The 12575-nt window shown below is 35.6% G+C and overlaps 1 protein-coding gene across 1 annotated transcript in view; it reads left to right on the forward strand.

The window, feature by feature from the left end:
• Positions 1-256: 256 nt before the first annotated feature.
• LOC149802926 (uncharacterized) overlaps positions 257-12575 on the forward strand; it is a 126623-nt gene continuing 114304 nt past the window's right edge. The window contains exon 1 of the mRNA XM_089952416.1: positions 257-359. The gene's annotated coding sequence lies outside the window, so the exon portion shown is untranslated. The remainder of the gene's footprint in view (positions 360-12575) is intronic.

The following is a 12575-nucleotide window of genomic DNA, read 5'->3' on the forward strand; positions in this document are numbered from 1 at the left end:
GAAACACTAAACACCTGTAACCCGTGCTCTCCTTAGTTTCCGCAGACCTCTGGTAACGACATAAACTGACATACACAACAAAAATCCAAGTATTTTTCGTTCGATATTTTTTGAGAAGACAAGGGAGGATACTCGTGTAATCTTTAAATTCATTTTTGTTCATTGACCAAGTGACAACTACCAGTAGTATATGTGTTGTAGAAAACTGAAGCAGACGAAAACTGCCCAGACAGAGGCCTACCTTACTCACGTGACTACATGCTGTCTGGAGATTTGCATAAGCGTACGTGAGGAGGGTACACTGGTCGGAACAGAAAGGGGTAATATCACCTTCTCCGCCACTTGGTTGTGCAATTAAGGTAATTAGTGAGTTAATAGCTCATTACGTGTACTTGCTGCGCAAGGAAACGTGTGCACAGACGCTTTGAGCGCGTGAAATCTGGCGGGAATTCGCATGCTACGTTTCTGTTTACAAGCATACCATGCGGTATTGCAGGCAATGCAATATGGTTGTCTCGAGTCACTGAAGCATATCGTACGCTACTCACGGCAAATTAAAATCACTTTTCGGGTTAATTACTTATTTAGCATAAGTAATTGGGCGTGTCCCAGAAATGTTTATTACTGTAAAAGATACATTGTCTTTGTTTAATTGTCGATTCAACTTGACCTATTTATTCGTGTCCTCTGTTGATATATTTTATGAAGTATACACATTCTAAATTTCCTGGTTGCCAGAACGATCCGTTCTCAAATGCTTTTGGGAGATATGCTTTGGTTTTCTTGTAAATGCTTTAACTAGACCTGCTTTACGTGATAGCGTGCATTTTATATTTCGCTTTAGTTTTGATGAAGCTGATAACTTGGTACACTTGTATTTTACTATTGCCGGTGTACGCAGCGTGAGTCAGGGCAGGCCCTGGAAGGTTAATCGATTCATTAATGACAGTTGAGTTAGGTTGCTTTATTTCATATTGATCATGAATATCTTTAGGCCCCGCGGTATTTATCACATGACATAGATTGTCAATGACAAGATTTTCTATTCATCCTAATTTTGTTTCTCTAAGTTGTTATTGTAAATTGTGGTCAATTATGACAGCTGTTCAATAGCATTACTGATTGGAGATTTTTTAAAATGGTTAGATCTATTTTGATCAAAGTTGGTTGGTTTACTTATTTTCATAAAACATTTTTATTCATGCACTGGTTTTAATTATTATTGAGCCATATGGAGACAGCTGAAAATCATATGTGATCACAAACTCGACTGGATTTTATTATTACAGATGCCAGTTGGCGAGTAACTGTACACAAAAGAAAAGTTGGATGAATGAAAATGAAGAATAGTATACACACAGTTCATTGATATGAATTGATAAAATATTTATTGAAAAGAAGTATTATTTAATTCAAAAACGTTTGTTTATGTGTTCTTGGCATGAGTTGTAAGTTTTGTAAAAATAGGTTTCAGTGTCGGTTAATTTTCAAGTTTACATTTGGCAGCTACTCCACCGATGTACTTTTCTAAAAATAACAGCAGGGAAAGCCCATATGTGTTATTGATAACAACTGCCTCTGGCACATACTGTATTGTGGGTGATCCACAGGCGACAGTGACAAGCAAAGGTGCATGGAAGACAAAATTCATTGTTGGGAGACACATATACTGTGATAACTATCTTTTGTGCAAGGTGCTTTCATGAACTTGCATATTTCTAAAAACAACCACAGTGAAGACAATTCAACTGAATATCAGCGAGCACAACTGCCGTTTGTACTTACTGAGGTGTCATTGATTTGATCAACAGATTATCAGCAAGCAGTATTAGACTAGTACGAGTTAAAGTGCATACAAAACACAGTCATTAGTATATGCACACATATGAGAGATCTTTCATGCAGTGTGAAAACTGCTTGAACAGACACCCTTAAATGGTACTTGTTCATAAAGGATACCATTAATAAAGTCCTTTTCCTAATTTAAAAAAAAAATTCATCCATTTGTCCATAAAGGATATTTTTTGGGGGACATGAGAGTGTATGAAATAGGTTTCATGGGGATTGTTCTGTTACAGCAGTGTCTCTGATTTTTCATAGACTTTAATTTGGCTTGAATTATTAAAATGCCATCGTTTGATCAACATTTTGATTTTTTTTATCTTCTAATTTATGGTTTAGAGAACTTTATTTTCTTATTAGGTATTGAAGAAATTGATGATTGTTTATTTGCCAATTGTTGTTTTGTACATTTGATGCAACTTGATAATAAAAGATTTATAAAAATATTAAACAGTGTTGTAATTATTAAATAGATCTGCAGATTTTAATTTTGCTACAATATATCAAATAGGAAGCAAGTATCTACATGGTCACTATGGGTAACAGTGTACTACTGTGCAGGCAGGCTGGTGATTTGAAAGCCATTGGGAACAATGACTGATAAAGTTATAAAATGTAGATATCCTGATTTTTTTATAGAGAAATCGAGCTCTATGAATCAGTTTTTGCCCCACTTCTTAGACTCTTGATTTATAGGAACATGTTGCGAGACACAAACAACTCTCATACTTACAGGAATATGTTTTGAGACACGAACAGCACTTGGATGAAAAAGTAGTTGGATGAATAATTTTTAATTGTACCAAAATTTACACATTTAGGGCACATAGATTTGGTTAGGGTAAACAAGTAGTAGGGAAGTCTATGATTATACAGTATTTTTAACTATGAAATTCACTAGAATTCTTATGCATTTAGTGAAATCTAATATCTTGTAATGCATGTGTTCAACAGCAAGCATCTGGCCTACATGTTATATAGAAGAGATTTTAAAGATATATATTATATCTTACATTGATTAATGCTTGCAATTGGATTGAATAAATTCAGGGTCTGTTTTAGAACTGCAAATATGGCAGTGGTCAAGCTGCCGCCCTCTTCTGAAAAAAGAATTAGAAGATAATATAAATCCCAATTATCTGTAATTGCATATCATATAATAGACTAATTTGAAAATATTGTAATTGCTCATTACAGATTGACCGACAGAATGTAACAGCACTGTAAAAAAAAATTGCATTGTATTTTTTTTAAAAAGGAGTCGAGTCGCATTGTTCTGACTTTTGTTTATAATTAAATTAAATTTGTTAAAGTTGTTTGTCATGAATGAGATGATACATTAATAAGGATGGCATTGGATCAGAAATCTAGAACCACTGAGGAACATTGACTGATAATTAAAAATAATGCCTATTTCCTGCATACAATTGGAAGAAATAAAAATCTATAAAAAAAATTAACACCATTTATGTCTCATTCCCAAGAATACCTTGATTATCAGAACTTACTAAGGCAAACAAACAACATTTAAATGGAAAATTGATATAGAGTATTGCTAAAAGTCTGCACATTTTGGCAAATGTACGTTTTATTAGGTTAAACATAATAAATTGGAAGAATTTGCCAGGTTCTCAGGGGTGCCGAAGGACAAATGAAAGTATACATATATTTCATTTTTAGACACATGAAAATTCCAGTAGCCAAGTCCTCAGTATGCAAGTTTGTTTGTTGGTGAAATTCTGTGCTCTTTGATCTGTTTCTACAATGTGAGTATTGGTCAGGTAGTATGGAAGCTGTAAAGGTTCAAGTGATTTTAATGGGATTAAGTGAAACTGCATAGTTTAGATCTTGGTAGACAAGGAGAATAAGATCCCTGTTAATAATTTGTCGGTGCCTTAATGATCATTTTGATCAAGAGTATGTACTTGTGTGCTGGACACCTTGCTTTGATAAGCATTGCTCGGCTCTGTTTTAATCCATTGTACTAAGAATCCTGATGACGTTTGGACACTTACATGTTATCACATACTGTATATGAGAAAATAGTGCCTAGAGTTTGGGATTTTACTGATATATGTCCAAGAAATATGAATTCCCATGCGAATCATCATAAATTATCATATACTTAGTTTCTGTGCCATGTACAGAGATATACTTTTCTTTTCAAGTGATTGTCATGTCATGTACACTATTCCAATGGCACCCTTACATAATTTCTTTGGTGTCAAGCTCAAGGCTGTAGATGAGCACGATTTACGCAAGGCTTGCTTACAAGAAATTAGTAGATGCATCTAGTTTTGATAAAGAAAACAGAATGCCAAAGCGACTGAGAGATTCATGGAATTTGACATATCCATGCTAGAAAAATAAGAAAACAATGAACATTGTTAACTTTAAGCACAGGGTGTTGCAATATGGAAGGAGTAATGCAGTTACAACCCAAGGAGCACTAATCTTGCAACTGTTGGTCAAATGTGGAAATGGTCATGTGACTGTTGGTCAGATGTGGAAAGGGACATGTGACTGTTGGTCAGATGGGAGAAGGGATGTGTGACTGTTGGTCAAATATGGAAAGGGACATGTGACTGTTGGTCAAATATAGAAGGGGACTTGTGACTGTTGGTCAGATGTGGAAAAGGACATGTGACTGTTGGTCAGATATAGAAAGGGACATGTGACTGTTGGTCAGATGTGGAAAGGGACATGTGACTATTGGTCAGATGTGGAAAGGGACTTGTGACTTGTTTTATTAGATGTAGAAAAGGACATGTGACTGTTGGTCAGATATAGAAAGGGACATGTGACTGTTGGTCAGATGTGGAAAGGGACATGTGACTGTTGGTCAGATGTGGAAAGGGACATGTGACTGGCAATCATCATCAGTCATTGAACTTTGTCATATTTTGGTTTTTAGCATTAGTATGTAACACATGCTTAGATATCTCAAAAAAATTTGCCATCATTTCCTTGTCAACAAAAAAACATCTTGAACAGTGGACATGTGTTTTTTTTTGCAGGCAAGGAAATTGTAGAAAATTGTGCAATCTCACTCTATAACAACTGATTCAAAGCATGCAATGCTTGAAAGTTTAATATTTTTTGCAGGAAAATAAATCCACGATGTGAGTACCTATGACACAGATACATGTTGAATTTTATCAGTAAACAAGAAACATAGGAGAAATTGCAACTCATTTTGTTCAAAATGCCCCCCCCCCCCCATTTTGACGGGCCAATGGGCTCACTTTTTGACAGAGGCAGTTGGGCCCACTTTTTGCATTTCAGGAATGAACACTTCTTAGGTGGAATCTTTTACTGTGTTTATTCTTAAAACATGTTGTGACTGTAATGTTCACATATGTGATGAGATATTACCATTGGCATGATTTAAAATGTCAGCTTGTTGCCATCTGGCAACTAAGCAAAATAAAACTTTGGTAACTCAAAAATGACTTCTGCCAAATAGCTGATTTATCTTCAAGTGGTCATCAGATGTGTATATATTATGCTATATTGACAAGTAAGTACTCAGATGATTGCAGACCAGTAAACAGGGTGTAGCTACCATATCATAGATGGGTGCACAACCCTCGGCCTGCAGACTGGATCTGGCCTGCAAACGTATGTTGTCCAGCCCTCATGGCAGATTAAAACAGCACAGAAATCTGGCCAGTGAACAGTAATTATATTAAAGAAATTAGTGCTTGTGTACCACGAGTGGTCTTAGAAAATGCAATCTGGCCCTTGGCCGATAAAGGTTGTGCACCCATCGTAAGAGTATGCAAAGCTTTGGGGCCCACAAATAGAATTTGTATATTGTTTTACACTGTAGAAAGAAACAAGGAACAGGCCGTATACCACCCATCAAGTACTGTACTGTTAATTTGGACTCGCAAAATTGCTATTAACATTGCATGGGCCCATCGGTAAGCTTTGCGTAGGGGCCCAAATATTCTTCCTACTCAGCTGCCAGTAAATAACTGATTCTGTACAATTGCTGCTCAAGGAAGTGTGTGTACAGATACTTTGTGCACATGAAATCTGGTGGGAATTTGTATGCTGTGTTTATGTTTGTAAGCATGAGGCTTTGTTAGCAATATAGCTGTCTCAAGTCATTGAAGCATATAAGTACACTGCTCATGGCAAATTAAAACCACTTATCAGGTTAAACAACTGTTTTAACAGAACTAACTGGGTGTGGCCCCATTAAATATTACTACTGTAAAAGATACCTTGTTACTTTGTATTTGATTAATTGGCGATTTAAGCTTGACATTTTATTTTTGTTCCCTCTTGTAGTACACATTACTAAATTTCCTGATTGCAAGACTGAACATTTGAAAGATATACCTGCTGATTTTATTGGCAGTGCCCTTTTTAAGTGGACCTGTGATATAACTCATTGCAAGTGCATATATAGCACACTTTCATCAGTTTACTGTTGCCTATGTATACAATGCATGAGGAGGGTTCTTGAATGTTAGTGAAGATGATAATATGACTAATTCAAGTTGGAGTTCCAGTTGCATCAGTTGATATTTGATGATAAATATTTTTAGATCCCTTGATAATATTTATCATGTGACAGATTACCCACGATGGCATTTTCCATTCATCCCATATTATTTCCCCTGAAGGTGTTCTGAATTGTGGTTGATCATGACCCATGTTCAGAAGCATTATTGATTGTAAAAGGTGTTTTACATAGATCGTTTTTATTGAAGCATATCTATTTAAAACTTAATTTTATTTGCAAATGAAATTTTAATTTGTGAAAACTATTGTGTGGAAAATTGCCAGTCATAATTGATCCCATTTTCTCAACCACAGTGCTTAAGATTCTTCAGAATGCTCTGTTTGCTGAATAATTACACAAAATAAAAATTGGGTGAACCAAAGTCCATGAAGAATAGCGTATAGACTGTTTATTGAGTGCAGTGATAATATATTTATTTGAAAAGAAGTCTTTTTTACTTCAGAAACAAGTGCAGTGGGTAAAAGTTATAAGTGAATATTGGTTAATTTTGAGGTCTTTATTGGCTGCTACTCCACCGATGTACTTTTCTAAAAATAACAACAGGGAAAACCCTAATGTTATCAGAGATCACAACCGCCTCTGGCATATACATGTACTGTATTGTTGGTTGATTCAACATATGGCAGTAAGAAATAGAGGTGCATTGAGGAAAAAATTTATTGTTGGGTTACAAACTCACACGTATATGCAGTGATAAGTATCTTTCATGTTGCTTTAATAAACTATACACAGTTCTAAAAATAACTACAACTTTAACTAAATATCAGCGAGCACAGCTGCTCCTTAAACAGTAACAGTTGTACACACTTGCAACAACGGCATGTGTTCCCACTATTGAATATATGCAACTTTGAGTCAGCTAGATTCTGATGCGGCAGGGCTGTCTGCACATATTCTACAAGGAACATTATCTAATTTTCAGGGGGGAGGGAGCAGGGGCTTTGATTTTCTGGGATAAATCTTTTTCTTTCATTACAAGATAATAAAAAATTCAGGTAAAGTGAAGTGTCAAGTAAGATAATTTGTTTCCACCAATCAGAGCAAGACCCTTGTTTTCAAGCTTTTCAGGAAGAATCACAATGCTCTGCACGTCCCCTCAGAAAATTAATGATCAGTCCTTAAGATAGAATTGACTTCAGCAGGGCATATAAAGAAATGAAAGAAGTAGCTATTGTCACAGTGAGAACAGTTATAAAATTGGCATGAATTAACATCAAATGAGGATGTCAGTTTAGGCTTGGAAATGGTTTCTTCGTACATGCCATCTCTCTTGGAGCATAGTATTTTACAGTCCCAATTGTACTCCAGCAATTAACATGATAATTCTTTTTCACAGTTAGAATGAAGTTTTTAATTGAATGCTGAAATGAATAATGTGGAAAATGTTCATGATTCTAAGACTAATCCCCAGCGCTCTCTCTCTCTCTCTCACACACACACACACATACATATTTAAGTTGAATCAGAGACATCAGATTTTATTTTCCAACAAAGGAGAAACAACCTACATCATCAACATTTGCATTTTCTTGTTTTGGTATAAGTTATACAATGTTCAAGATTACTAGACGTCTGTTCAATATCAGGATAGCTTTTTATCTCTTTCACTCTTTAACATTATCTCAATATTCATCTTATTTAGTTTTACTTATTTCTAGGAAAGGTTTATAACTATATAAGCTGCTGTACCATGGATCATTATTGATCTTAAATTATAAAGTTGTTCATGTTTTTTATGCAAAGAAATATGTAAAGTGCCTTGTGCAGGGAAATGACATTGTAGGAAACCTGCCAACCATCTCCAGTTGCCTAGGCACAAGAAATTGTCAGGGATTTCATGTGGGTGGGGGAGGGGAATCTAGACTGCCAGTCTCACCCTGCCTTGAAGTCTTTTGTTGCTGTACTATACAACCCCCTACCAATCCAAATCGTGTATAATGTTTTATTCTGCACCATCTCACCCCTCACCAATTACAGTTTAATATCCCAGATTGGTTTGTATCTCTTTATGGGGGCCGAGTGGTCTAAAGCGCTCACCGTTCCGGATCACTGCCATTTCACCTCTGTATGCGTGAGTTTGAGTCCAAGGCTCGGCTGGAGTGGGTACATGGGAAAGCCTGCCAGTAGCTTCTTGTGGGTTGGTGGTTCTTCCCTGGGTTTTCCAGGGTTCTTCCTCCACCAGTTATACTGGCCACCATGTATAGCCTTTCTTGTGCTGAAAAATGGTGTTAAACTCTAGAACAAGAACAACAACAAAAAATCTCTTTATGCAGTTTGGGTGAAAATAAGCAGTCATGTTAATGTAGTTGTCTGTCTGGCAATTCTGCACATGACTTGATTTTTGTGATGTTTTAATAATGTACAACTATTCCATTAACCTATGACTTGTAGTTTAATTTGCTATGTTTTTCATCTCCCCTTCTTTATACTCGTGCTTTATTTTACATGTTTTCCAATCATGGTTAATTTAAAACAAGGACATTCACTTTAAAAGTAACTTTGTGACCTGTTCTCATTTTCCATGTTATGAGTTGAGCCTAGTGTTTGTTTTTATTCTTTAAAATGATAGCTAAGAATGTCTTCTTCAACAATGAGGGGGGCCCCGAGTGGCCGAGTCGTCTAAAGCGTTCTCTGTTACGAACCACTGCCATCTCACCTCTGTCTGCGTGGGTTCGAGTCCAAGGCTCGGCTAGGATGGGTACGTGGGAAAGCCTGCCAGTAGCTTCTCGTGGGTCGGTGGTTCTTTTCGGGGTTTTCCCGGGTTCTTCCTCCACCATTAATACTGGCCGCCATGTATAGCCTATCGTGTGCTGAGAAATGGTGTTAAACCCTACAACAACAACAAAAAAATCAACAGTGAGACTTTAATGTCAATGTGCCTGCTTCAGACAGACATGCTTGTGAAGAGAACCATATTTTGTCAATATGATCACATTTTATTTTGTAAATAAAGCTGCAGATGAAACTTTTTTAATCCAGTATGCTGTATTATTGATGTAGATTTTCGAGGAATAACAAAGCCTGTATTGTGAACATAAGAGTACAGAGTTACATATCTTCAGCAGAGCACATCACCTCCCACTCACAACAAGAATTTGATGATGATAACTAGCAGGCTTGTATTTTGCCAGCTTTGCATGTAAAGATTTTAGTGACTTTTATTTAAATATATTAATAAAGGAATTACATTTATTATTATTAAATATTTCAAGATCAACAAATGTTTGCTGGTTTCCACTAACATGGGATTTTGTTTAAAAAAACATGAAAAGTAGATTCTTTACTCTAAATGTAGTGTTAATAAAGTTGTTGCATGCATTACATTGGTCTTGTCTCAAATTTGATTTAGATTTGATTTTCACAGGTCACAAATAGTAAATGATGTTCACTTTATCAATGCCAAATCCACGTCAGAGAGATCGTCACATGTAACTCTGCAAATAAGCTTGATCTACAGACCTGTTCTGTTGAGAAGCTGCTGTAACTGTCATGTTGGGAGACAGTAGAGGGACTTTTTTTATAGTACAAGTCACACAGGTCATGTAGGCATTCAACATCGATTATTTCAGTAATTTTTTAGAATTTGATTCTACATATCATTAAGTGGCAAGTGTTCATTCCATTTGGATTCTAATACAGCCACATTCCTTGGGAAGGGCATTATTTAGATGACACGAGAAGTGCATGCAGAAAATTCAGTGTTAGAGCAAGGTAGACATATTTGGATGAAATGAACCTGAAGGTGTGATCTAGTACAATCTGGATTGAATGTTGTGTGCTGTGATATCACAATGAAAGCTGTGCATAATGAGAAACAAATTTTTGTTACCCAATATTGTGACAATTCCACTCTGTGTGCTCTTTTCTTGACCCAAGCTTAGTACATTGCCCCCTTTGTAAAAGACCATAGAGATCAATAATTTTCGTCTGGAAGTTTCTTGATGACAGTTAAGGTTCAGAGCATTTAATAACCAGGATATAGACTTTGGTTATTGAAAATAAGTGTTAAATTTTAAAAGAACAATTTATATTTAATTTGATATTAGAAAATGTGCATACATGACCCATTTGAATTTTACTATAAAACCTCTCCACAGTCTGGGATACATGTAAAAATAAACAAATAGTGTTAGCTCTACTGTGGATACTGCTAGTAAATTGCAGTCTAGTCATGAATAGTTAATAATAAATGAATAAAATGTATATTTTCTGCATAAAACATTTATGAGAAATAAAGACTGCATAAAAAATGAAAACAATTTTTGTCCTACTCCCATAGATTTTAGATACTTTGTAGTTGCTTTCATATGGAAAAATTTTCAAATAAATAAATTCATGGCCTGTTCTAGGTACTGAAACTTTGGGTGTAGGGCATCTCTTTTTCTCCATTTGATAAAGGAGTGCGATAAGCTAAATATATGGTGTATTTACTCAAGTAAACAACGGTAGGTCTTGCAGATATAATGCATTATTTTTGTGTATTATGTGATTTTTTTTCTAAAGATGAAAAATAATCTAAATCCGAATTATTCTGCAGTTTGCATATCCTAGAACAGACACTGTTACACATAGACAAGAAGAAAAGCAGACTCGAAGCAATATGATGCCACTGTAAACGAAGAAAATTCTGCATTCCATTCACTTTAAAATGCAGGTTTTTCAAAATTAGAACCAGCTAACAGTCAAATTTACCATTTCAAACTGTTCCCTGGCCAGTTCATATTGAAAGATTTTTAAAGTTCTAAACAATAAAATGTATAATTTAAAAATGAGGGGATACAAAAAACATTCAGATGCAAAACTAAGTTGGATGAATTCTTTAGAGTTCTAAATCAGCACATGTTAGGATAAACAAATGATTAGGATAAATGGGATTTTTTTGTGTAGTTCAGACCATGCAATTTGTACTACTGTACTATAGAATGTTGTTGTAGGGTTTAACGTCATTTTTCAGCACACGATAGGCTATACATGGCGGCCAGTATTAAGGGTGGAGGAAGAACCACTGACCCACGAGAAGCTACTGGAAAGCTTTCTCACATACCCACATTGGCCGAATCCTAGACTCGAACCCACGCAGACACAGGTGAGATGGCAGTGATCTGTAATGGAGATTGCTTTAGACCACTCGGGGGCCCCCTATACTGTTTGTAATTAATTAGTTGAATGACCAGCAATTATATTACCAAGCCGGCCCTGACAGCAGAATTTATATGACTTTTTTGAGCAGTGTTAAAACAAAATGACTCTTGCAGAACTTGGCTCCACCACATGCAGGTATTGAGTTCAATCTAAATTGCTCACTGAAAGAAACTACAATTCATTTGAAACAGTTCTGACAAGTTTCTGCATTGATTCAAAACTGGATTTTGCATTCATGATTTTATGTTACACTGACCAAGGTCTACAGGAAGGGTTCAAGACATGGGCTAACTAAATTTACATTGGACTAAACACATATATTAAAGATGGAAAAGATCATTTTGTGGCACAAAAGTCATTTATTTAATACAATTTAATGCAAATGTTCATGATTATAAACTCTGGAAGAGGGGGGGGATGGGGTGTGGATGGCAAAAGAAGGGTTATTCTGAGATTCAGATTGTTTTGACATCTTAATATGCTCCACATTTCTGATTTACTATCACAATAACTGTTTTTTTTCATTCATTACATTATACTGCATGTTATTAAGATGGTGTCTGATGTTTTTCATTCAATGAATGATAACACATCCAATGCTGCAGTTAAAGAGTCGACTTTTTCAGATGTGGCATGTGATTGTTGGTTAGAAGTGGAAAAGGGAATACAACTGTCAATGTTCGTTCAGCACTTACCATCTTGGTTACATGAGGTATATCTTTTAATGTCTCGGTACATGTAAAATATATATACTGCAAAGTGGCTTTTTAACATGGAACTACAGCTGATTAAAAATTTAAACCACCACTTCTAGTTCTGGGTTCAAATGTAACATGTATACTTGAAAATGCAAGTTAAAGTTTAAGCCTTTGCAACATTTTTGCAGGTGCCCTATTTTTTTCAATGATTTAATGTCTGTCAATAATAAAACTCCTTTATTATGAATTTCAGCAAAAACGGATGTATCATTTATAAACCGTTGAACAGAATTTGTTTTGGCATTGATTCCTTTTCAGTGAGATCAGCTGCTTAGTGTTTTGCCCATTGCTGTGAC

This window comes from Sinohyriopsis cumingii, chromosome 3, assembly GCF_028554795.1.
Source record: "Sinohyriopsis cumingii isolate HCF-2022 chromosome 3, ASM2855479v2, whole genome shotgun sequence".
NCBI lineage: Eukaryota > Metazoa > Mollusca > Bivalvia > Unionida > Unionidae > Sinohyriopsis > Sinohyriopsis cumingii.